The sequence below is a fragment of the Pristiophorus japonicus genome, chromosome 1 (genome assembly GCF_044704955.1).
Source record: "Pristiophorus japonicus isolate sPriJap1 chromosome 1, sPriJap1.hap1, whole genome shotgun sequence".
NCBI classification, from domain to species: Eukaryota; Metazoa; Chordata; class Chondrichthyes; family Pristiophoridae; genus Pristiophorus; species Pristiophorus japonicus.
In genome coordinates, this window is record NC_091977.1 from 273,216,602 (window position 1) to 273,243,641 (window position 27,040).

Genomic DNA, 27,040 nt, shown 5'->3' on the forward strand with positions numbered 1-27,040 from the left:
ACCTGGAAGAGGTGCTATGCCGATTGGATCGGTTAGGCCTGCGGCTGAAAAAGGCCAAGTGCGTGTTTTTGGCTCCAGAGGTCGAATTCCTGGGCAGGAGGGTTGCCGCAGATGGGATCCGGCCCACTGAATCAAAAACTGAAGCGATTCGCCGGGCGCCCAGGCCCGGCAACACGTCGGAGTTGCGATCATTCCTGGGACTCTTGAACTATTTTGGGAACTTCCTGCCGAACTTAAGCACATTGTTGGAGCCATTACACATGCTTCTCTGTAAAGGTTGTGAATGATCTTGGGGGGATTGTCAAGAACGGGCTTTCAATAAGGTGAGGAACCTGCTGTGTTCCAACAAACTTTTGACTTTGTATGACCCCTCTAAAAAACTTGTTTTAACATGCGATGCATCATCCTATGGGGTTCGGTGTGTGTTGCAGCAGGGTAACGATGATGGCCGACTCTAACCGCTGGCTTATGCCTCCAGGTCGCTCTCCCAGGCAGAGCTTGGTATGGCATGGTCGAGAAGGAGGCACTCACGTGTGTGTACGGTGTGAAAAAGATGCACCAGTACCTTTTCGGTAGACGGCTCGAGCTAGAGACGGACTACAAGCCGTTAACATCCCTGTTGTCCGACAGCAAGGCTGTCAACGCTAATGCGTCAGCTCGCATACAGCGATGGGCCCTCACGCTGGCTGCGTATGACTACACCATACGGCATCGGCCAGGCACCGAAAATTGCGCTGATGTGCTCAGCAGGCTCCCACTGGCCACCACCGAGGGGGCGTCGGAGTAGAGCACCGAGATGGTCATGGCCGTTGAGGCTTTTGACACTGCGGGCTCCCCCATCACAGCCCGCCAGATCAAACTCTGGACCAACAGGGACCCCCTCCTATCCATGATAAAGAAATGTGTCCTGACTGGGGATTGGGCGCCCGCACACAGGGCGTGCCCCGAGGAAGTCAGGCCGTTTCAGAGACGGATGGATGAACTCTCCATCCAAGTCAACTGCCTGTTATGGAGCAGCTGGGTAGTCATGCCCCAGAAAGGAAGGGAAGCATTCATCAGGGAATTCCACAGTGAGCACCCTGGCATCGTGTTAATGAAGGCAATTGCCCGGTCACACATGTGGTGGCCGGGGATTGGCTCAGACCTGGAACACTGGGTTCGCAGGTGCATGACGTGTGCCCAGCTGGGCAATGCCCCCAGGGAGGCCCCACTCAGCCCGTGGCTCTGGCCCACCAGGCCATGGTCACGTATTCATGTGGACTATGCAGGCCCGTTCATGGGAAAAATGTTCCTGATCGCTGTCAATGCATACTCGAAGTGGATCGAATGCATCATATTGAACTCGTGCACGACATCCATCACTGTGGAGAGTCTGCATATGGTTTTCATGACCCACGGCTAGCCGGACATCCTGGTCAGCGATAATGGCCCGTGTTTTACCAGCCATGAATTCCAGGAGTTTATGTCAGGCAATGGGATCAAGCAAGTCCAGATAGCGCCATTCAAGCAGGCCTCCAATGGCCAGGCGGAATGAGCGATCCAAGTGATAAAGCAGGGCATGCTACGCATCCAAGGACCCTCTCTGCAGTACCACCTATCGCGCATCCTGCTAGCCTACAGGTCCCGCCCGCACTCGCTCACGGGAGTCCCGCCAGCGGAACTCCTCATGAAACACACGCTCAAGACACGGCTGTCCCTCATTCACCCAGCCCTGGCAGACATTGTTGAAGGCAAGTGCTAGTCCCAAACCGAGCTCCATGATCGAGGCTCAAGGGGGAGGTGTATAGAAATAGATGACCTGGTATTTGTTCTTAACCATACTTTGGGACCCAAATAGCTTGAGGGCACCGTAATTGGCAAAGAAGGAAACAGGATCATGGTGGTCAGACTAAACAATGGGCAGATATGCTGCAAACACTTGGACCAAGTAAAGACAAGGTTCAGCATAGACACGGAGGAACCGGAAGAAGAGCATGATGAGATAGCACCCACACCACTGCCATCGCACGAGCAACAAATACAGCCCTCGGCATGCACAGTCCCTGCGGCCAGCCCGGACAGGCCGGAATCACCTCAAGTGACAGAGACGCGTGCTGAGGCTCAGCCACCAGAGTCACAACTGCGATGCTCCACGAGAGAGTGCTGACCACCCGATAGACTTAACCTCTGAAACTAAAATACTAAGGGGGGAGGTGATGTCATGTATTTCACCATCTTGCAATGACTAAGTATGTTACTGTAACTCATGCATACTGTACCTGTACCCTTGTAATGCACACCCTGACCACAGGGAGTGAACTCCTTACCTGGGCTTCCAGGTATAAAAGGGGAGGTCCCACCCAGGATCAGCATTCTTCAGTCCTGGAAATAAAGTGAAGGTCACAGAGTGACCGTGTCTGATATATCCATGCCTCGTGTGAGTTTGCAACAAGGTGCAGAGACACTACACTCACCTTATGTCATAAAGTGGGAGCACGCTATGACAGGTACTGGCCTCTCCGGGTGCCGGAGCCGGGGTGCACACATAATACTGTGTCCCCAGCACTTGAATGCCTATTCTAAACCACAGTGCAGGTTTAAAGCTGCTGGCGTACAGCCTATCAACTGTTTGTGCATGCCTTTCCAGCTCAGCAATAATCTCTTTTAAATGGACCATCATAGCCTGGTCCTTGTGTAGCTCTGAGCCCACCACTGTGATTTCCTTTTTTAGGATCTTTCGCAGTTGGTTCTTTAGACCATTTATTTGTGTCTGCAGTTCTATATCGTCCATACTATTTATCACAGAGGATCCTGTATTATATGCAGCAAAAATGTCGTTCCAGGTTCCCCTTCTTTGTCTCCCCGTGCCCATAGTGTTCCCACCGTATAGGGTATATAAATCTGCTTTATCTACATTGCCGAAATCTAACTCGTAAAAATTCTTGAACATTTCTCTGAGTAGGGCCTGGTATAGCTGTTCTGTTTTGTTCGGGCACCAGTCAGGTAAGTGCACCTCGGTAAGGTTTTTTTTTAAATTCGTAGCCAATCTTTCCAATTCTTTGTCAAATCACAAACGCCAGAGGTCACCTTGCACACATCAAGGATCACTCTGCGCCAATGCTCTTAGCCAAAAGGCCTAGAGCCACTGCACCGTTCCTGGAAGTACTGCAATACCAGGTTCGTGCCATGGAGGTGGATGGGTCAGGCCCCCCACACACCTCCGTGGAGGTGGATGGGTCAAGCCACCCCACCCACCTCCTATTTCCAAAAAGCATAGGAGAATCACCTTCCTGATCCAGGGAGAACCACTTTGGGGTCATGGTTACTCCCCTGTCAGGCCAGTTACGCATGATCTTAGCCAAAAGGCCGAGAAGCGATCGGTAAGGTTTAAAATAACTGAGGCTACTGCATAGTGTACCCCCTGGTATAACACCTTTTTGGTCGGTACCAATACTAATCCATTCCCTGGTCCCTTGGTGGTGGTAGGACACCTCTCTATTACTGTCCATACTGTCGGGGTCATGGGCAGGGGTTTCTTAATGCGTGCCACAAGTTCGGTGGCGTTGATTGGGAGTGGGGAGTGTGGGACCGTACACACGTGTAGGCTGAAATTCCACCCCATCCCCTTCCCGACATCTTGCCGTTGCCTGGCGAAGGCGATCGATATGCCTGCGGGACAGACCCTCTCTGATCCCCACAGTCAGACGTAAATCCCCTGTTCTGATTCCCACCACTTGTTCCAACACACACTCACTCCTCCCTGTGTTTCCGTGATGGTCCGGTAAGTATCATTACCGAGTTGTTCCCAGTCAGTTCCCTGGTCCCCCGTGTCCTTACTCAGCTTCCTGAGCCACCACCATCTATCCGGGGGAATCTGTCCTTTACAAGTCAAACACACACGTTTTCCTTCCGTAACACTAACCCGCGCAGCAACGATCCACATCCTGGGGCATGGGATGGAAGCTTCTCCATAGGTAAACCCCGCCTGGCTGGATTATCGAGTGGAGTTAAACCCCAGCCATCCTGGCCACCTTCCCTTGTGGAAAAAACGGTGAGCTCTTCCACACCCGGTGTGCCACCCCCTGCAGTGACGATCGCTGCTCTCTCTCCTGAGCACCCATAAATGAGGGATTCTTCCACTCGTAAAAATTCTTGAACATTTCTCTGAGTAGGGCCTGGTATAGCTGTTCTGTTTTGTTCGGGCACCAGTCAGGTAAGTGCACCTCGGTAAGGTTTAAAATAACTGAAGCTACTGCATAGTGTACCCCCTGGTATAACACCTTTTCGGTCGGTACCAATACTAAACCATTCCCTGGTCCCTTGGTGGTGAGCAGGAGCAGGACTCTCTTCATGTCGATCTCCTTCCTGTAGGGACACATAAAACAGATAGCCCAGCCCTGAGAAAAACTCTCCGGCTTGACAAAAGGTGATCGAGTTCCAACTTAAACTTAGTTCATAAAAACCGCATGATTTCTTCATGGAAACTTGATAAAGTCTTTAATAAACTGAGCTGTCTTCATCCCAGTTTCTACATTGGAACTGATGTCTGCTTTAACTTCTGTCTCTTGGTCAGTTAGCTTCATAATCAGCAATGTAGCTCTGTCCACAATTTTAACCTTTTTGTCATCGTAGTGCCTCCTCTAATAACTGCAGGATGGGTTCTTTCATTACCCCCAAATACTATCATGTCTATTTCACTAGTGCCTCAGCTGCCAGCCAAAACTCCTTCATTAACCCATTTTTTAAATTCATCTCACTACTTCTATATATATGGTATCTTCTTGAGGTCGTGGTAACCTGAAATTCCTAAAATCTTAACTTAAACTAAGACTCTTAAACTCATATTATATACATCTGCCACCTGTCTCCAGGTGGCCAGGTTAATCCCTGTTTTTCTGCTTCCTTTTGTAGTCTCTGGGCTGCCTGTGTGGCCGGTGGTAAGGCGGCCTGTACCGCAGGACCCGGAGTGTTCTAACCGGAGGTAAGTCCAACAATATCGAGGGAATGGCCCCTCCGGTGCTACAGCACACTACCCCTTTAGGTGTGGCTGCTGAGTTCATTTTGTTAACTGCACTGCCGGGGGCTGCAGGCTCGGGACTCTCAGTTGGTGCTGGTCCACCACTACCTCTCCTCTGAGTCCCTCACCGCCGAAGGCTACTGGCTGGGGGTCCCTGTCCGTAGACTGATCCCTGATCTTGGGTATTCTTTTACAGATGGCAAACCTCCTGGGGCTGAACCACTGAAACTGGGGTGCTGGTGACCACGGTGTTTTAGGCCGTGGTGTGCGGGGAGCCCTTCTTAAGGCTCTAGTTACTGGGGGTGCGTCTGAGTCCCACATGATTGGGGGAATAGCTCCTCCAGTAATACAGTTCACTGCCCCTCTAGGTACAATCTGTGAGTCTGCAACATCCACTGTGGGCTTTCCACAGTCGGAGGCTGCTGGCTGAGGATCCCTGTCCCTAGAACGGTTCACTGTCCCTGGCTGTCCTTTACGCTTAGCAGCTGTCCCGGGGTTAAACAGTTTACACTGGTTTATGTGGAACCACTTTGTACAGCGGGGCATCTTTATGGAATAGACCATGGGGCTTGCCTTGTCGACAATGTGGTACGGCCCCATGTACAGTGCCTTAAAAACCCCTATTCGAGCGTAGTTCCGTACCTAACCTGGTCCCCTATCTCCCATTCGTGGTGTTTGCGGGGCTCTAGCAGCAGTCGGTTGCTCCGATGCTGTTTTCCCATGTTGTTAGCAGCCTGCCAGTGAATCTGTTTAAGTGTTCAAACAGATTCCTGACAAAGCTGTCCTGGTTCGCTTCCCTGAGTTGGCCTTGCGTGAGAACCGTGGTTAGTACATGGGTGGGGGTACGCATGGCTCTGCCGGTCATGAGCTCGTACGGGGAGTAACTGGCTGGCCTGGATCTCCACGAGGACCGGTGGCAAGACCTCCACCCACTTCTTGGGTGAGTCCCCCGTCTATTTCCGTAACCTTTCTTTAATAGTGCGGTTTAACCGCTCCACAGGCCCGGATGACTGGGGTTGTGGGCGACATGCCATTTCCCCTCGATGCCAAGCACCTTAAGGGTCTCCTGCATCACCCGGTGAAGTGACTCCCTTGGTCGGAGTCCACATATTGTGGTAGTTCCCATCAGGAGAACACTTCCCTGACCAGGATCCTAGCTGTTCTCAATGCAGTAGATATACGCCATGGGAAGGCTTCCATCACTTAGTGAACACGTCCACCAACACTAGGCAGTACTTTTAGCTTCCCTGGGCAGTGGGTACGGACCCGATGTAATCGATCTGGATCGACTGCCAGGGTCCCTCTACCCTCCTGATATGTGCATAGACACCTTCCTTTTCTGGGGGTATGGGTTGTTGGCAGCGCACATCAGACAGCCGGCGTAAAACTCGCGGATATCTTCCCTGAGTCCTGGCCACCACCCTGCCTGTTCCACCCATTGCCAGGTGATTTCAGGTCCGGGGTGTCCTGCTCCTGGACCCTCGTGGACCAGCTGGAGGAACTCTCTCCGGTGTTGTTGCGGTACTACCCATTGCTCCCCCCTGAACAACATGCCTTCTTTAATGGCAATAGCTGTGGTGCCGTACGGGCCGTCTACCTTTTCCCCTTTAGCTAGCATGTTCAGGACAGTTTTGAGGACGGGGTCTTGGGTCTACCGTTTTCAGGTCCGGGGGCAATGCTTCCCCTGCTCTCCCTGTCGTCCCAATCCTGCCCCTAACCGCTGCAATGGGGCTTGCATTGTACGGATCCCAGAGCTTGCCCGTGCAAGCACCTTGCTTGACCAACATGTCAGCCAACTGGTTTCCCTCGCTACAAGATTCAGTGGTTGAATGTACCTTCACCTTGTGTATATATACCTTCCCTTCCTCCCCTATGATCTTTTCCAGTAAAGACTTAATTGCCAGAGGTCTCCCGCCTGCAGATGTGTATCCGCGACCAGATAGCCAGGTATTCCGTACAAGAATTGCATGTGAACATGCTATCTGAGCAAATCGTCTACAGGGTAAGGAATTCCTCAGGGTGTGTGACCACGTACACCACCGCCGACAGTTCAGCATGCTGGACACTCATGGTACTGGAGAGTTTAATCGCCAGGGCAATGCCTGCCTCTGGGTCATAAACTCCGCAGCCTGTGAGTCGTTCACCCGCAGATACAGTGCTTGAACCATCGACATAGATGTTTCGGCCTGTGGGGTGTAACCCGGTCCGAAAGCCTATGTTAACTTCCCATACCCGTTCTATGGAACACAGGTGGGCTGTCCCTGGATACATCATGTTGACTGCGAGCCTCGGCTCACAGAGACCCTTTACCCTTAGGACCATCTGGGACAGGAGCAGGGTCCAGCGAGCAATGCGGGCACTGCTCACTGTCCCGTCCTTCATTCTCCCGTCCAGGAGCATTTGGGTGGGCATATGGTGGGTAAGGAGTGTGATAGGGAACCCCCCTGTGAAGTTCAATGATTTTTTCACAGCGCAGTGAGTAGCGAGGAGGTGCCGCTCACAGTTGGAGTAACCCCTCTCCATGTCCGTGAGTATCCTGGAGGAGTAAACTCCTGGAGCAGTAGTGTGCTCAGACTGTCCCCGCTGGCTGCTACCTCCAGGAAAAACTCCTTCCCCCCATCAATAGCTCCTAAAGCCGGCGGGATCTGCAGATCTTTCTTGAGTTGGATAAATGCTGCCTCGCAACCTTTATCCCATTCCCACTCCACTCCCTTGTGTAGGAGTCGGAGCAGAGGGGCTGCTGTGGCTACATAATCCTCAATGAAATCTCTGCAGTACCCGGTTAGCCCTAGAAAAGATCTTACTGAGGATGTTTCCAGTAGAGTGGACAAGGGAGAACCAGTTGATGTGGTATATTTGGACTTTCAGAAGGCTTTCGACAAGGTTCCACACAAAAGATTAATGTGCAAAGTTAAAGCACATGGGATTGGGGGTAGTGTGCTGACATGGATTGAGAACTGGTTGTCAGACAGGAAGCAAAGAGTAGGAGTAAATGGGGACTTTTCAGAATGGCAGGCAGTGACTAGTGGGGTACCGCAAGGTTCTGTGCTGGGGCCCCAGCTGTTTACACTGTACATTAATGATTTAGACGAGGGGATTAAATGTAGTATCTCCAAATTTGCGGATGACACTAAGTTGGGTGGCAGTGTGAGCTGCGAGGAGGATGCTATGAGGTTGCAGAGCGACTTGGATAGGTTAGGTGAGTGGGCAGATGAAGTATAATGTGGATAAATGTGAGGTTATCCACTTTGGTGGTAAAAACAGAGAGACAGACTATTATCTGAATGGTGACAGATTAGGAAAAGGGGAGGTGCAACGAGACCTGGGTGTCATGGTACATCAGTCATTGAAGGTTGGCATGCAGGTACAGCAGGCGGTTAAGAAAGCAAATGGCAGGGAGGTGTTGCTACAGTTGTACATGGCCTTGGTGAGGTCACACCTGGAGTATTGTGTACAGTTTTGGTCTCCTAACCTGAGGAAGGACATTCTTGCTATTGAGGGAGTGCAGCGAAGATTCACCAGACTGATTCCCGGAATGGCGAGACTGACCTATCAAGAAAGACTGGATCAACTGGGCTTGTATTCACTGGAGTTCAGAAGAATGAGAGGGGACCTCATAGAAACGTTTAAAATTCTGATGGGTTTAGACAGGTTAGATGCAGGAAGAATGTTCCCAATGTTGGGGAAGTCCAGAACCAGGGGTCACAGTCTAAGGATAAGGGGTAAGCCATTTAGGACCGAGATGAGGAGAAACTTCTTCACCCAGAGAGTGGTGAACCTGTGGAATTCTCTACCCCAGAAAGTTGTTGAGGCCAATCCACTAAATATATTCAAAAAGGAGTTAGATGTAGTCCTTACTACTAGGGGGATCAAGGGGTATGGCGAGAAAGGAAGAATGGGGTACTGAAGTTGCATGTTCAGCCATGAACTCATTGAATGGCGGTGCAGGCTAGAAGGGCCGAATGGCCTACTCCTGCATCTATTTTCTATGTTTCTATGTTACTCCTGTCACTGTGTTGGGGGCTGGTAACTTCTGCACTGCTTTCCTTCTAGCTTTATCAATGGCCCTTTCCCCAGCGCGCACAGCCAGTCCCAGGAATTTTACTTCCTTCTGGCTGATCTGTGCCTTCTTGGGATTCACTTTAAACACCTCTTCTTTCAGCAGCTCCAGCAGCTCAGCCAGCAGTGGGCCATGCTCCTCCCCCTTATCAGTGAATAGAAGCAGGTCGTCCACATACTGTACTAATTGCTGGGGTCTGCTGAAACTCTTTAAACAGTTGGCCATGCACTGATGGAAAATACTGGGGCTGTTGTGGAAGCCCTGAGGGAGACAGTTCCAAGTGTATTGCTGTCCTTTAACGGTAAAAGCAAACTTGTACTGGTCTTCCCTTCTTAAAGGTATGGACCAGAACCCGTTGGAAATATCCAGCACTGTGAAGGTGGTCGCGGAGGCTGGGATACTTCCAATGAGGTCGGCGACAGCAGCAACAGTGGGTGCACAGGTGGGGATGTTACGGTTGAGTACTCGATAGTCCACCGTAGCTCTCCAGGAGTTGTCCGGTTTCTTAACCGGCCACAATGGAGAGTTCACATGGGTGGCTATTGGTCTCAATACCCACTGTTTAACCAAAGAACCCAAGGCTGTTTCCATGTCTGCCTCCGCTTCCCTGGGGAAATTATACTGTTTCTGTGGTTGGGTCATGGGGTCCCCATCTAACCTCGACCCCGTTTCTCCTTCCACAGTTGTGTTTGTGAGTGGCAAAAGCTGCAAGGTTTTTCCTCACACACTCTTGGTATTCCATCAGAGTGTTACTGACCAGCGATTCGAGGTGGTAACCCTCTTTGGCTTCATGGTGCACACCGTCCCTTTGCCCCATTTTTCTGGGATAACCACCACCTCACTTTCCTGTCCTGTACATACTGCTCCCCAAAGACAGTGGTTTCTTAAATCCACTAGAATCCCGTGGCCTATAATAAAATCGGCCCCCAGGATCCGCTTCCATCCCTGCTCCCACTTCATTAGGCCACAAGTCCACTTGATGTGGAGTGTTCCCAAATGAATAGAGAGCGGAACGGAGAATGAGCCAGCCTGCTCGGTGCCTGTGAAACCCACTAAGCTGTATGGGACCCCGCTAGACAGAGGTGAGGCGGCGGGGTTATCTGCATAGACGAGGGTGCTTGATGCACCGGTATCCAGCAGATAAGTCACCTTCACCTTCTCCACCTCCATGGTCTCCTCCATACATCGTACTCGAGGGAACACAGGTGAACAGGCTGCGCATGTCCTAGTCACTGTCCTGGATGGGATGGGGCAGATGGGATTTCGGTACCGGTGGCCATAGCTACCCTCCCAGGGCCATCTAGTACTGTTGGAGCGCAGTCATGAATGTGTCGAACGTGTGGGGAGAGACTGGTTTCCAGGTCTCGGTCTTTTGGGCAGGGGCTGGAGAATTCTTCCCTGTGCTACTCTTCCATGGATTCCTACAATCCTTTCTCCAGTGCCCACTCTTCCCGCACTCGAAGCAAGTACGCTTCATTTCACAGGGGTTGCCCCCTTCCTGATGCCATTCCTTCTTATCCTGACTAGGTCTGATTTCGTGGACCTTTCCTTTGGGTGGGTGCTCTTCCGTTCCTCTACCGTTCAGTAAGCTAGGGTCAGTTGCCTGACCACTGCCTTCTCGGTGGCACGGGGATCTTGCAGGACAAACCAGGCCTCAGCCTTTGCTTTGATCCATGGTGAGCTGTTTACCACCAGGCTTCGGAGCCAGCGGGCTCTCTCGTCCCGGGTCAGGTGATCCCGTTTGAGAGCCCCACCACAGGCGGCTCTTGTACACAGACCACAGTCTGTCTGCAAAAGCCTGTGGGTTTTCCCCTGTGAGCTGCACTGTCTTCTCCACTTCACTTCAGGAGAAGGGACTCTCGTCATTACAACCCATGGCTTCCAAAATGTCCTCGCGGATGGCAGCATATGTACCCTGCCCCCTTTTGCTTTCAGCAGAGAGGGACTGATGCAGCTTGTCATCTAGTAAGACGAGGAGCATCTTAGCCAACTCAGCAATCGCACCTGTCAATATCCCCTGCCTGTTCCACTTCCATAAAGTGGACCGAGGGGTCTCCCTTCTGAGTGAGCTTACCCAGGTGGCTTATCATAGCCCTAAGCTGTTGGGTAGTGTGGGGAACCACAAAGTGACATTCTAGGGGTCCCTGACCCCCACCACCGACGGGCGGGCCAAACATTTGTTGCCGGACCGGGCACATCGGCCCCGGTTCTGGTCCATCTTGGTCTGGCTCGCCCACCCCTCCCTGCTGCCAAACCGAGCTGAAACTCGGCGCCACAAGTGGTGGTGGACCGCAATCTCTGTCCGCCTCACAACTCGTTCACCCCTCCTGCTGCCGAACCGGTACCAACCCCCGCGCCACAGGTCGTGGTTGAACAGTTTCCCCTTTATCTTCCAGGTCCACCCAGGATAATTAGGCATACCATGCCTTTGGCCTTGGACAGAGCAAGGGTTAAAGTTTTGATTTGTTGCTGGCAGGGACCGTGGTCCCCCGACTCAAACCCATTCGTGCTGGCTACTTTGTAAGCTGCCTGTACGTCTCTTAACCTCTCCTCCTCCTCTTTTATTTGAAGGGTAAGACGAGCATTCTCTTCCCGCAGTATCTTTTCATTATTCTTAGCCTCAGTGACCTGATACTGAAAGTAATCCTGGCTGTTCCTGTACCTCTCCACTAGCTGCGTCTTTCCTTGTTTCAGCTTGCGTAGTTCTCCCCACAACCTTTCTCCTACCATTGCCCTTTCATGTGTTTTTTCCGCACATTGCCACAGTTCTGCCTGCAGTGACTCAATGCTTCTATCTAGGAGCTGGACCTGTCGCTGCAAGTTGATCAACCAGATTGCTTTCTCTATTGATTCCTTATGGTCTTTGCTTGCAGTCCACTGGGCTGCAGCATCTCCCGGACGCTCAGCACGCAATAGACCAAGCACCCATTCCTTAGTGACATTTACTTTCTGATACTCATAAGAGGAAATCCTCTCTTCCATCTTAGTTTTTTCCTCCAAAACAGTATTCTCTGCATCACATCCTTTGTAATAATAAGTCCTGCTGTGGTCGCCATTCTTTAGTGGGTGGTGTGGGGGTCAGGTTCACTTCTGACCTGAGCGGTTCGAATCGCTCCCACTCCCTGCGTTCTAGACTTTGGATTTATTGCGGGATGTGACAACTGGTTTTGGTACAAGAATCTTTGATTTTATTCAGGAAAGAAAAGTACAATGTCAAAACTTACAATCTCTAGAATAAGGAACACTTTATTACATATACAAAAGGGGTTACAGAAAATAATACACCTCCCACCTCCCAATGCCTAAACCTGACTAGGTTAAACACTAGGGCAACAGGGATAATGCTCACCAATCCTCTTATTGAGAGTTAGCGGTGGTTCGCGGTTTTGGGGTTCACTGGACTCTGCAGGTTCTGCTTGCCGTACCTCAAAAGTCGTGGAAGACTTCTTGCTGCTTAGTCTTCAGTTGGGTGGTATCTGCTGATGCGGTCGGGCGCGTATTGGATTTATGGGGTAAGTACCCACTTTCTTCCATCAGCAGTAGGTTTTAAAGTTCTTTTTGGTAATGTTTTACCCGTTGGTAGCTCAAGGATAGCTTGTGGAGTGGAAACAGCTTGCGAATCTTCGGGTTTTCGTCGAGTTGACTTCAGTTTGGAAATTGTTAGTCGTGGTAGCTCAATATTATCAATTTGGTTGTTGGTGATTGTTTCATGAGCCTCTTGCTGCCGCGGCGTGCTTGGTGTCCTGGTCATTTGCCATGCTGTCTTGGTTGATGTTCTGAAGAACCAGGTTATGGAAAGCTGGTGTGCTGATCTTGAAGTCTGCCAGGTCTGAAGCATACAAAGCTGGTGTCGAAGCAAAGTGTGTTCTTGGCTGTAAAACAGGGCCTCAATTATACCTTGAGAGCCTTTCTAATCTGCGCGCCAAATCAAACCCGATTCTTTGTCTTAGTTTTGGCGGGCTTGGTAATTCTTTGTTGAATTTTGGCGGGCTCATTAACGATAACTTGTTTAGGATGTGTCGATCTGTTGATTTCGAGTTGCGATTATAAAAATTATGTCTGGTATTTACATTGTCTGCCTAGGCCTGGGTTTTCTATGCAGGCCAGATCGGTGATTAACATTATGCATGTGCTGGATGGGTTTCATACTTAGAGCTATGGCTGGGTCAATTGTTGCAATGTTAATGTCTCCTAGGGAGCAGAGTTTTGGAGTTTACACAGTTCCCCCAGACAATTTGTTTAGCTCAAATATCCCAGAGAGCTCCAATACCCAAAGACTGGCCTTTTCAGAGGTTAGTATTCCCATGGTTTGCAGCCCTTTTCCCTTGCTGACCCATGCATCTTTTTTAAATCCCAAAGTTCATTTTAAGCGAGTCCAAAATGATCCTTCCTTAGGGTTTCTTCGCACAGAGGGGGAATTTTTGAATTTTGAGAAAACTTTGAGTTTTACAACACCGTCATATGACATCTTGATTGCTGCACTGCCGAGCACCAGTACGAGTTCCTTCGTGAAAGTTTGCAACCTGGCATTGACTGGATTCAGCTTCGGTTTTGCAACCTTGGTGTCCCACAGCTTGTCGAATGTCCTTTGGCTCATTATCGACTGGCTCGCACCCGTGTCCAACTCCATTGATACAGGCATGCCGTTCAAATTCACATTAACGACTATCGGCTGGCTCTTGCTCAGGAACGAATACAGTCCATTCACTTCCTCCTCGGGTTCCGGGCCATCACTGAACTGGTCCTCATCAACCACGTGGTGAGCCGCACCACGCTTGCTCCGTTGTAGACACATCCTGTGAAGATGCCCCACTTTCGAACATACAATGCATGAGTATTGTCTAAACCGATACTGATGAGACCGATGATTGCCCCCACAATGCCAACAGGGTGAAATCTGGTTCGAACCAGTTGTCGGGCTCTGAGCAGCAGCAGGTTTCGCGTAAGCAGCTCTGCCCGAAGACGACGCCATCTTGTGTACAGTATTTGCCGTGGAACTCCGACTCATCAATGATATATGCCTCAAATTATCATCCATCGTCATGCATGCCTGGGCAGTCGTGATGACCTTTTTCAAATCCAGCGTCTCTGCAGCCAACAGCTTCCTGAGGATCGCATCATGGCTGATGCCTATCACGAAGATATCATGCAGCATGTCTTCCAGGATGTTCCCGAACTTACACGGCTCAGTGAGACGTCGCAGGTCGGCGACAAATCCCGACACGTGCTGGCCCTCAGCACGAACATGCGTGTAGAAACGGTAGCGTGATGTGATGAATCCCCTCTTTTGGCTTCAGATGGTTACCCACCAACATACACAATTCCTCATACCCTTTCTCCGCTGGATGTACAGGCGAGAGAAGATTCTTCATGAGGCCGTAAATTTTCGGACCACAAACGATGAGGAGACCTGCCCTGCGTTTAACTGCTTAGGCCTCTGCCTTCATGTCGTTGTCCACAAAATACTGATCCAGGCGGTCAACAAAATCCGCCCAATCCTCGCCCTCTACGAATCTCTCCAGGATTTCAACAGTGCCCATTGTGCATGCGAAGGTTCTTAAATTACCTCATCGCCAATTGTAATGGCTCAAGTCTGGTCACTGTAAACTCACTCAGGTGCAACCTGATCCGTCTTTATTCCAGCCCAAGAATGCCAGCTTGACAAAGAGACCCAGCTTATATACAGGTGACCAAGCACACATGCCACATGCGTACAGCCCGATGACCTCTGACAGCGATGCCCACTGGTGTCTGGTGACCCCCAAGCATTAATACATAACACACAGTCTATCTCTCTCTCTCTCTCTCTCTCTCTCTCTCTCTCTCTCTTTTCTCCCCCAGCCTCTCTCTCTCCACCCCAGCCTCTCTCTCTCCCAGTCTCTCTTTCTCCCCGCCAGCCTCTCTCTCTCTCTCCCCCCAGCCTCTCTCTCTCCCCCCAGCCTCTCTTTCTCTCTCCACCCTAGCCTCTCTCTCTCACCAAGCCTCTCTCTCCATCCCAGCCAACTCTCCACCCCAGCCTATCTCTCCCCTCAGCCTCTCTCTTTCCCCCCCAGTGTCTCTCTCTCTCTCTATCTCTCTCCCCCCAGCCGCTGTCTCTCCCTCCACCCCCAGCCTCTCCCTCCCCCCAGTTACTCTCTTCCTTCGCAGCCACTCTCTCTCCCCCAGCCTCTCTCTCTCTCCCCCAGCATCTCTCTCCACCCCAGTCTCTCTCTCTCTCCCCCAGCATCCCCCGCTCCCCTCCAGCCTTTCTCTTTCTCCTCCAGCCTCTCTCTCCACTCCAGCCTCTCTCTCTCTCCCCCAGCCTCTCTCTCTCCCCCAGCCTCTCTCTCTCCCCCAGCCTCTCACCAACCCCCCCGCCCCCCAATCTCTCTCTCTCCCCAGCCTCTCTGGTCCATCTCAGCTCCAGGCCTGCTCGGGGGGGAAGAGAGTCGGGGGGGAGAGAGTCAGAGGGGAGAGAGTCGGGGAGGGGAGAGTCAGGTGAGTGGGGAGAGAGTTTGGGGGAGAGAGTCGGGAGAGGAGAGTCAGGGGTGGGGAGGTCGGTGGGGGGGAAGTTGGGAGGAGCAAGTCAGACAGGAGCGAGTCGGGGGGGGGGGAGTTGGGGGGGTGGTGGGAAGAGAATTGGGGAGGAGCGAGTCGGGGGGGGGAAGAAAGGTCGGGGAGAGTCGGGGGGGGGAAGAGTCATGGGTGGGTGAGGAGAGAGATGGGAGGGAGAGAATCGAGGGTGGGTGGGGAGAGAGTCGGATGAGGGAGAGAGTCGGAGGGGGGAGAGAGTCTAAGGGAAGGTGAGAGTCAGGGGGAGAGGGTCGGTGGTGAGAGAGTGAGGGGAGGCAGAGAGTCAGGGGAGGGAGAGAGATGGGAGAGAGAGAGTCTGAGGGGAGGTGAGAGTCGGGGGGAGAGGGTCAGTGGGGAGAGAGTGAGGGGAGGCAGAAAGTCCAGGGGGGAGAGAGTTGGGTGGAGAGAGCTGGGGTGGAGAGAGTCAGGGGAGAGAGAGAGAGAGTCACGGGAGGAGAGAGTTGGAGGGGGAGAGAGAGTCGGGGGTGGGGGGGAGAGGGCCGGTGCCAGGGCCTGAGTGGGCGAAGAGAATGTTACACCGTAGGTTCAGGTCCAAATTATTAGCAGATCTTCATGACCAGCACCTGGGGATGTGCTTGACCAAGAGTCTTGCATGTAGTTATTTCTGGTGGACCAGTTTAGATAAGGATATAGAGTACATCATAAGTTTACAACATATCAATCAGTAAGCAAGAAACAACCACAATTACCATTACAGCCATGCACATGGCCTCCCAGGGCAAGGCAATGGTTACATGTAGATTTTGCTGAGCTAGAAGGACAACAATTATTCATTGTGGTTGCTAGCCATTCAAAATGGGTAGAGGTGTTTCCGATGCGGAAAATATCAAGTATAACACTCGGGGCTAAAACCTCCACTTTTGTGCTTATCGCCCAAAAATGGATGTTATTTCCAGTGTGGGCATTAAAAAAGGGCTTTCAGATTGCCGGCTTCTCACCCATTCTCAAAGTACCTAATCTCCATTTTTGAAAATGGGCGTTACTGCGAGCGATATGAAATGGGCGGTAGCATTAAACTTTATTGACCTTCTACCGTAAAGTGTGGCCGTCCTTAGCAACGGCATGGCAACGCTCGATTCCCGCGATTCAGGAGGTCAACGGTCATCATGACATGTGCAGAAGAGGAGACAGAGAGAGAGGGAGTTCAAAGGGATTGAAGATGTGGCTGGGTGATGGTGTGGCTGCTTTGGGAGGAAGGAGGGAGACTTTAGAGCTTCACAGCAAGTAGGCAAACAAAAATGAGCAGTTACCAGCCACATATTTGCCCGAATTTGGCCTATAATGGAAAGATGCTGTGGAGACTGATGCTGGAGAGTGCAGTGAGGTGGGAGAGGAGCACATTGCAGGGCGCAAAAGATCCAGGAGGTTCTCGGATGAAGCAAATGCCTCCCTCCTGCAGGAGGTCGAGTCACGCTGGAGTGATTTGACACAGGGAGGGCGTGGGAAGCCCACTCCAAAGGCCTACTAGAGTAAATGGACCAAGATGGCAGAGGTGGTCTCGTCGGCGACCAACGAGGTTCGTGAGGGCAACCAATGCTGAAAACGATGGAACGATCTTGTGGGATCTGCAAGAGTAAGTATTATGTTGATTTACATGTACTTATATATTTCTATCATTTGATTTGTAACAGTCATGAGTGACTATCATCAGATGTGAGATCTTTCACTTTTACCGGGAATGTTTTGTTCAAAGCACGGTGTACGTCTTTAGGTAAAGAATGATAATTTTCATAATAATCATGATTATATCTGTCAGTTATGTGTTGTATCAGTCTCTGTGACAGTACCTAGCAATGATATCACACAATGATCGCATGCCATGTCGGCCTGTCACCTTTTACAGAAGAAGCTATTGATGATGAGGTGACCAGTCCCCAGTGACATCACTGAGATGGAGGAGCGTGTGCTCACACTCGTGGGGAAGCACCCCCGGACAGCCACGGATGCATCTGCAGATCCTGAAGTGATGCCACGTGAGTAAAGCTTACACCATTGTGTGATATAAAGTCAATAGATGCCACACCCACTCATATCCGAACAATCATATATGATAGATGATTTCTAAAATTGTCCTAGAAATAATGATGGCCCAATGAAAATCATTGCAATGCAAATCTGTTGATGGTCATGAAATGTGATGTCTGTGATGATTTTGAGAGCGGTGGTGCTTTTGTTGTGCATTTGCTGTGTGTAGCGCTGGACTCACCTTGTCACCGTAGCACCCCCTTCTCCTCTAATAACCTCATTTGTGTTTTGCAGCTCAGCCAGCAGCACGTCCCAAGACAAGACCACAGAGGCCAGAAGGTAGGGGCGCAGGGCCTGACTCTCTGGACGATCCAATACCTGGTGCCGAGGAGCTCCGATTCTCGCCTGTCAATTGGCTGGGACTATTCTCAACGGATGAGAGTGCGGACTTTGAGGAACCTGCATTGCCACGGTCCGGAAGCCATTCCACCCCAAGGCCATCTAGTGGTCCTCCGGTCATTCCCACCTCCACCCTGGAGGTACCGGCCCCAAGCACCTCGCCACAGGGCACCCCATTTGTCCCCAGCACGGCGCCGACCCCGCGGAAGTCTCGTAGATGTGGCAGGTCTGTTCCACGAGAGCCACATGAGAGCGGAGAAATGGTACAGTTGTCCAGGAGGACTGTAGACATTGGTGACCAGCTCATCGAAGCTTTGGGGGGCATATCCCAACAGTTGACCATCATGATAGAGTATATTCCATGGATGGCGGAGGCCCTGGAGGCAATAGCCAGGAACACTGCTGGCACAGGCTTCCCAGTGGTCCCGGAGCGCGGGACTCCACCCCTAAGTTCCACACCACCACTGCGAACGACAGATGAGAGCAAGGACCAAGATCCTGCTTCTGCATCAGAGAATGATGCCCCCTCGGCAACCCCCGCTCCAGTACCCGTGCAATCGACGCATCTGCCTTCATTCCCCCCCACCAATGAGGCACCGCCTGAGGAGCTCCTCGGCCATGCACCATGGAGCGAAGAGGGGAAGGGGTAGAGGTGGGGAGAAGAAGGGGACGGGAAAGGAAAGTGAGGTGCATGTCCGCAGGTGATGGCTGTGTTATATCTTCATCTGGGTGTATGCAATTTGTTGCAATGTATGGGGGCTGGGGACCACGCTCCTGCTTTGCCTTTGTATTCTGTGTTGCTCAACATGTTGACCATGTGATTTATGTCAATGTGGAAAAAGTGGGGTGTGGGCAGGGGTTGGGTGTTATTGCCTGTGATACCTATGATTTGAGACCAATGTTGGTATAAAAAAATTTTTTTTGAACATAACCTTGTTGCACATTGTCTCAGATGGCTGCACCATTACACACTGGTGATTCCTTAACATGAGAGGGTTAAATACAACTTAACATCAATCAACATAAACTTTAACTGGCACCAAGCTGATGGGCACCATTGATGCCTGAGCTGCACACACACAGCAATGTGTCAACGTTGTCACTCACATCAACGCTCTTTCAGGCAAATCGTTCAGATGTCAGCTCCTCAGGTAAGAGTCTAGCAGCTATGTAGCCACCACGGGCCCTTCCCTGCGGTCTGGAGGGGGTTGTGGGCATGGTTGACCAGCCAGCCTGATTGTCTGGCCCTAGGTCAGCATCCAGCCCCTCGTCATCCTCTTCCTCTCTCTCCCGAGGTAGAGCATCCGTGCCTTCTGGCAATTCTTGGCCCCTCCTGATAGCCAGGTTGAGCACACGACCATGAATTTAGCTACTTGCTCAGGGTTGTATTGTAGCTCCCCTCCTGAGTGGTCAAGACATCTGAAGCGCTGCTTAAGTACAGTTATTGTTTGGTGGCCCCATTGCGTTGAAAGTATAATAGCGATTGATCAAAAGCAATGATTTCCTCACTAAAATACACCTACAGTAAACCCTCAATTGTCCAGAGTCTGAAAATATATCTGTTGAGATGTTCACTTCACCTGAGAAGAACACCAGAGTCAGTGCAAACTCCCCCAACGTTGAGGCAGCCTTTACAATGAAACAACCTGTGATTTAAAAATGCCAGCCACACCGCTGCCGTTCGTTCAGAACAGTTCCACTTTTCTGGGCTTTTTTTTGGACAAGCGATATTGTGGGCGATGTGTGTGCGAGGTGGTGAAAGTGAGGGTGGGCGATTTCCTGGGTGTTAGTTTCGTCAAATGTGCACTTTAGACAAAAAAAAGTGGGCGGGAGGTATTATTGAATCCGTGCGGAAATTAACGCTGGACGATATTATGGCCGTTGATTTCACCCATTCTGATGATTCTGCCCCAAAAAAGTGGACAGGCGGTAATATTAAGCACATGGAGAAAGTAACGCTCGGCGATAAATTTCCTAAAAATGCCTGTCAGTTTTCATTTTGTGCCAACATGGGCGATATATGGGCGTTAACGCCCATTTTACTGCTGAAATGACGTATAAGTGGGCGTTAAGCATGCAAAAAAAGTGGAGGTTCTAGCCCTAGATCATTTGTGAAGATTGTTTTCTTAATATGGCTTCCCAGAAGATATTGTGTCTGATAATGGGCTGCAATTTAGTTCAGAAGAATTTGCACAGTTCATAAGCAGAAATAGTGTTAAACATACCAAGGTTCGATCACACCACCCTGCTTTAAATGGTGCAACAGTGCGCATAGTACAAATTGTAAAACGTGCTCTCATCAAACAAATGTTGGATGCAATACAAAGAAACAGCAGTTGTCGTTGGACCACAAACCGTCAAATTTTCGAATTACTTATCGCAATACACCTCATACAACTATCGGTAAACATAGAAACATAGAAACATAGACATAGAAACATAGAAACATAGAAACATAGAAAATAGGTGCAGGAGTAGGCCATTCGGCCCTTCTAGCCTGCACCGCCATTCAATGAGTTCATGGCTGAACATTCAACTTCAGTACCCCATTCCTGCTTTCTCGTAGTAGTAAGGACCTCATCTAACTCCTTTTTGAATATATTTAGTGAATTGGCCTCAACAACTTTCTGTGGTAGAGAATTCCACAGGTTCACCACTCTCTGGGTGAAGAAGTTCCTCCGCATCTCAGTCCTAAATGGCTTACCCCTTATCCTTAGACTGTGACCTCTGGTTCTGGACTTCCCCAACATTGGGAACATTCTTCCTGCATCTAACCTGTCTAACCCCGTCAGAATTTTAAATGTTTCTATGAGGTCCCCTCTCATTCTTCTGAACTCCAGTGAATACAAGCCCAGTTGATCCAGTCTTTCTTGATAGGTCAGTCCCGCCATCCCGGGAATCAGTCTGGTGAACCTTCGCTGCACTCCCTCAATAGCAAGAATGTCCTTCCTCAGGTTAGGAGACCAAAACTGTACACAATACTCCAGGTGTGGCCTCACCAATGCCCTGTACAACTGTAGCAACACCTCCCTGCCCCTGTACTCAAATCCCCTTGCTATGAAGGCCAACATGCCATTTGCTTTCTTAACCGCCTGCTGCACCTGCATGCCAACCTTCAATGACTGATGTACCATGACACCCAGGTCTCTTTGCACCTCCCCTTTTCCTAATCTGTCACCATTCAGATAATAGTCTGTCTCTCTGTTTTTACCACCAAAGTGGATAACCTCACATTTATCCACATTATACTTCATCTGCCATGCATTTGCCCACTCACCTAACCTATCCAAGTCGCTCTGCTGCCTCACAGCATCCTCCTCGCAGCTCACACTGCCACCCAACTTAGTGTCATCCGCAAATTTGGAGATACTACATTTAATCCCCTCATCTAAATCATTAATGTACAGTGTAAACAGCTGGGGCCCCAGCACAGAACCTTGCGGTACCCCACTAGTCACTGCCTGCAATTCTGAAAAGTACCCATTTACTCCTACTCTTTGCTTCCTGTCTGACAACCAGTTCTCAATCCATGTCAGTACACTACCCCCAATCCCATGTGCTCTAACTTTGCACATCAATCTCTTGTGTGGGATCTTGTCGAACGCCTTCTGAAAGTCCAAATATACCACATCAACTGGTTCTCCCTTATCCACTCTACTGGAAACATCCTCAAAAAATTCCAGAAGATTTGTCAAGCATAATTTCCCTTTCACAAATCCATGCTGACTTGGACCTATCATGTCACCTCTTTCCAAATGCACTGCTATGACATCCTTAATAATTGATTCCATCATTTTACCCACACCAGCAGAGTTGTTTCTCAAACGACAGCCACGAAACAGGTTCTCATTGCTAAAGCCAAACTTGGCACTGTAAAACTCGAATTTTTCTCAAAATTCAAAGATTCCCCCTCTGTGTGAAGCAACTCTAAGGAAGGATCATTCTGGACTCGCTTAAGATGAACTTCGTAATTTTATAAGATGCATGAGTCTGTAAGGGAAAAGGGCTGCAAAACCAGGGGAATACTAACTTCTGAAAAGGCCAGTTTTTGGGTATTGGAGCTGTCTGGGATATTAGAGTTAAACAAATTGTCTGGGGAATTGTGTAAACTCAAAAACTCTGCTCCCGAGAAGACATTTACATTTCGACAATTGACCCAGAGATAGCCAGCTACAGCTCTAAGCATGAAACCCATCCAGCACATGCATAATGTTAATCACTTTTCCAGCCTGCATGGAAAACCCAGACCTAGGCAGTCAACGTAAACAGCAAAACTAATTTTTACAATCGCAACTCGAATCCAACAGACCGACACATCCGAAACAAGTTATCGTTAACGAGCCTGCCGAAATTTAACAAAGAATTATCAAGCCCGCCAAAACTAAGACAAAGAATCGGGTTTGATTTGGCGCGCAGATTAGAAAGGCTCTCAAAGTATAATTGAGGCCCTGTTTAACGGGTTAAGCAGCCTTCTGATGAGCCTTCTGAGCAACTGGAGCCTTCACTGCACTACCCGCTCCATCAGCGTTTTCAGCCTCGACGGCATGCCTGGGTTACACTGCTCTGTCACCGAAAAAGGCAGAAGAACATCAAAAAGGCAGAGAGGAGCAGTTCCCAGTGACTTCGGACATCATCCACTCATCGCGGCAACAATGGACCACAGACATCATGGTAATATCGAACCACCGCGACCGTCGAATTCTAAGAAAGAAACTACTCGAGAAGAAACCGCGATTCGAAAGTTTTCTACTCTACAATCTATTCCTGGCTTACAATGGGTGAAACATTACCTAAAGTAACCCAAAGCCCTACTCCTACAAGAAGAAAGTGGTTACTCACCGTATAAATCCAAACCACGCCTTACCACATCAGTGGATTCAGCCCAACTGAAGAATACACAGCAAGAAGTCTTCCGTGATGCTCGGGGTACGGCAAGCAGAACCTACAGAGTCCAGTGAACCCCGAAACCGCGAACCACCGCCAACTGTCAATAAGAGGATTGGTGAGCATTATCTCTGTTGCCCTAGTGTTTAACCTAGTGAGATTTAGGCATTGGGTGGTGGGAGGTGTATTATTTTCTGTAACCCCTTTTGTATGTGTAATAAAGTGTTCCTTATTCTAGAGATTGTAAGTTTTGACATCGTACTTTTCTTTCCTGAATAAAATCAAAGTTTCTTGCATCAAAACACATTGCCTGGTGCATTTTGTCACATCCCCAAATAAATCCAAAAGTCTAGAACCCAGGGAGTGGGAGCGATTCGAATCGCTCAGAAGGTCAGAAGTGAACCTGACCCCCACACCACCCTTACAGAATGGCGACCGCGGCAGGACTTTTTATTACAAAGGGTGTGATGCAGAGAATATTGTTTTGGAGGAAAAAACTAAGATGGAAGACAGGAATTCCTCTTATGTGTTTAAGAAAGTAAATGTCACTAAGGAATGGGTGCTTGGACTGTTGTGTGCTGAGCTTCTGGGAGATGCTGCAGCCCAGTGGACTGCAGGCAAAGACCATAAGGAATCAATAGAGAAAGCAATCTGGTTGATCAACTTGCAGCGACAGGTCCAGCTCCTAGATAGAAGCATTGAGTCACTGCAGGCAGAACTGTGGGAATGTGCAGAAAAAACACATGAAAGGGCTATGGTAGGAGAAAGGTTGTGGGAGAGCTACGCAAGCTGAAACAAGGAAAGACGCAGCTAGTGGAGAGGTACAGGAACAGCCAGGATTACTTTCAGTATCAGGTCACTGAAGCTAAGAACAATGAAAAGATACTGCGGAAAGAGAATGCTTGCCTTACCAAGCAAGTAAAAGAGCAGGAGGAAAGGTTAAGAGACGTACAGGCAGCTTACAAAGTAGCCAGCACTAATGGGTTTGTGTCAGGACACCACGGTCCCTGCCAGCAACAAATCAAAAGTTTAACCCTTGCTCTGTCCAAGGCCAAAGGCATAATATGCCTAATTATCCTGGGTGCGGCACGGGTGGACTTGGAAGAGAAGGAGGAAACTGTTCAACCACGACCTGTGGCGCCGGGATTGATACCGGCTCGGCAGCAGGAGGGGCGAACGAGTTGCGGGGCAGACAGGGATTGCAGACCACCACCACTTGTGGCGCCGAGTTTCAGCTCGGTTTGGCAGCAGGGAGAGGTGGGCGAGCCACAGGTGAGCCACTGCCCGGGCCGGCAACAAAAGTTTGGCCCGCCCGTCGGTGGTGGGGGTCAGGGACCCCTAGAATGTCAGTTTGTGGTTCCCCACACTACCCAACAGCTTAGGGCTATGATAAGCCACCTGGGTAAGCTCACTCAGAAGGGAGACCCCTCGGTCCACTTTATTGAAGCGGAACAGGCAGGGGATACGAACGGGTGCGATGATGCTGAGATAGCAGAAATGCTCCTCCTCTCACTGGATGGCAAGCTGTACCATTCCCTCTCTGCCGAGAGCAAAAGGGGGCAGAGTACATATGCTGCCATCCGGGAGGATGTTTTGGAAGCCATTGGTTGTAATGATGGGAATCCGTTTTCCCAAGTGGCTTTCGCAGACAGACTGTGGCCTGTGTACCAGAGCCGCCTGTGGTGGGGCTCTCAACCGAGATCACCTGACCCGGGACGAGAGAGCCCGCTGGCTCCGATGCCTGGGGGCAAACAGCTCACCACGGATCAAAGCAAAGGCTGAGGCCTGGTTTGACCCGAGAGATCCCCATGCCACCGAGGAGGCAGTGGTCAGGCAACTGACCCTAGTTTACTAGAATGGCAGAGGAACGGAAGAGCACCCACCCAAAGGAAAGGTCCACGAAATCAGACCTAGTCAGGATAAGAAGGTATGGCGCCAGGAAGGGGGCAATCCCGCCGATACGAAGCGTAACTGCTTCGAGTGACGGAAAAGTGGGCACTGGAGAAAGGATTGTAGGAATCCATTGAAGAGTAGCGCAGGGAAGACAGTGGTCCAGCACCCTCGTCTATGCAGATAACCCCGCCACCTCACCTCTGTCTAACGGGCTCCCATACAGCTTAGTGGGTTTCACAGGCACCGAGCAGGCTGGCTCATTCTCCGTTTCGCTCTCTATTCATTTGGGAACCTCCACACCAAGTGGACTTGTGGCCCAATGAAGTGGGAGCAGGAAGGGAAGGGGATCCTGGGGGCCGATTTTAATATAGGCCACGGGATTCTAGTGGATTTAAGGAACCACTGTCTTCGGGTAGCAGTATGTACAGGACAGGAAAGTGAGGTGGTGGTTATCCCAGAAAAACCGGGTGTGTACCATAGAGCCAAAGGAGGGTTACGACCTCGAATCACTGGTCAGTAACACTCCGATGGAATACCGAGTGTGTGAGGGCACACCTTGCAGCTTTTGCCACTCACAAACACGACTGTGAAAGGGTAAACGGGGCCGAGGTTAGCGTAGATGGAGATCCCATGACCTGACTGCAAAAGCAGTGCAATTTCCCCAGGGAGGCGGAGGCGGACATGGAAACAGCCTTGGGTTCTTTGGTTAAGCAGGGGGTATTGAGACCAATAGCCACACATGTGAACTCTCCATTGTGGCCGGTCAAGAAACCAGACAACTCCTGGAGAGCCCCAGTGGACTATCGAGTTTTTTAAAATGTTTTATTCGTTGCCAATCTTTCCAATTCTTTGTCAGATCAACTTGTCAGATCATAAACGCCAAAGGTCACCTTGCGCCCAAACAAAGATCACTCTGCGCCAATGATTTTGCTCTTAGCCAAAAGGCCTAGAGCCAAGGCTGCACCATTCCTGGAAGTACTGCAATACCAGGTTCGTGCATGGAGTTGGATGGGGCATCCCCCACCCATCTCCTATTTCCAAAAAGCATAGGAGAACCACCTTCCTGATCCAGGGAGAACCACTTTCTGGTCATGGTTACTCCCCTGTCAGGTCAGTTACGCATGATCTTAGCCAAAAGGCCGAGAAGCAATCGAGTTTTTTTAATTTTTTTTATTCGTTGCCAATCTTTCCAATTCTTTGTCAAATCACAAACGCCAGAGGTCACCTTGCACACATCAAGGATCACCCTGCGCCAATGCTCTTAGCCAAAAGGCCTAGAGCCCAAGCACCGTTCCTGGAAGTACTGCAATACCAGGTTCGTGCCATGGAGGTGGATGGGTCAGGCCCCCCACACACCTCCGTGGAGGTGGATGGGTCAATCCACCCCACCCACCTCCTATTTCCAAAAAGCATAGGAGAATCACCTTCCTGATCCAGGGAGAACCACGTTGGGGTCATGGTTACTCCCCTGTCAGGTCAGTTACGCATGATCTTAGCCAAAAGGCCGAGAAGCGATCGAGTACTCAACCGTAACATCCCCACCTGTGCACCCACAGTTGCTGCCGTTGCTGACCTCATTGGAAGTATCCCAGCCTCCGCGACCACCTTCACGGTGCTGGATATTTCCAACGGGTTCTGGTCCATACCTTTAAGAAGGGAAGATCAGTACAAGTTTACTTTTACCTTTAAAGGCCAGCAATACACTTGGAACTGTCTCCCTCAGGGCTTCCACAACAGCCCCAGTATTTTCCATCAGTGTATGGCCAACTTAAAGAGCTTCAGCAGACCCCAGCAATTAGTACAGTATGTAGATGACCTGCTTCTGTTCACCGATGAGGGGGAGGAGCATGGCCCACTGCTGGCTGAACTGCTGGAGCTGCTGAAAGAAGAGGTGTTTAAAGTGAATCCCAAGAAGGCACAGATTGGCCAGAAGGAAGTAAAATTCCTGGGACTGGCTGTGCGCGCTGGGGAAAGCACCATTGTCAAAGCTCAAAGGGAAGCAGTGCAGAAGTTACCTGCCCCCAACACAGTAACAGGAGTAAGATCTTTTCTAGGGCTAACCGGGTACTGCAGAGATTTCATTGAGGATTATGCAGCCACCACAGCCCCTCTGCTCCGACTCCTACACAAGGGAGTGGAGTGAGAATGAGACAAAGGTTGCGAGGCAGCATTTATCCAACTCAAGAAAGACCTGCAGACTGCGCCGGCTTTAGGGGCTATTGATGGGGGTAAGGAGTTCTTCCTGGAGGTAGCAGCCAGTGGGGACAGTC

General features: G+C 50.3%; 1 non-coding gene and 2 pseudogenes across 1 annotated transcript; all 3 read right to left on the minus strand.

Moving 5' to 3' along the window:
- Nucleotides 1–3,119: 3,119 nt before the first annotated feature.
- On the minus strand, nt 3,120–3,357 carry LOC139279148 (U2 spliceosomal RNA; annotated as a pseudogene).
- A 22,366-nt stretch (nt 3,358–25,723) lies between these two features.
- On the minus strand, nt 25,724–25,921 carry LOC139278890 (U2 spliceosomal RNA). Its single transcript, XR_011596363.1, has one exon. It is a non-coding gene; the product is annotated as a U2 spliceosomal RNA (small nuclear RNA).
- A 127-nt stretch (nt 25,922–26,048) lies between these two features.
- Nucleotides 26,049–26,286, minus strand: LOC139279305 (U2 spliceosomal RNA; annotated as a pseudogene).
- Between the last annotated feature and the right edge of the window lie 754 nt (nt 26,287–27,040).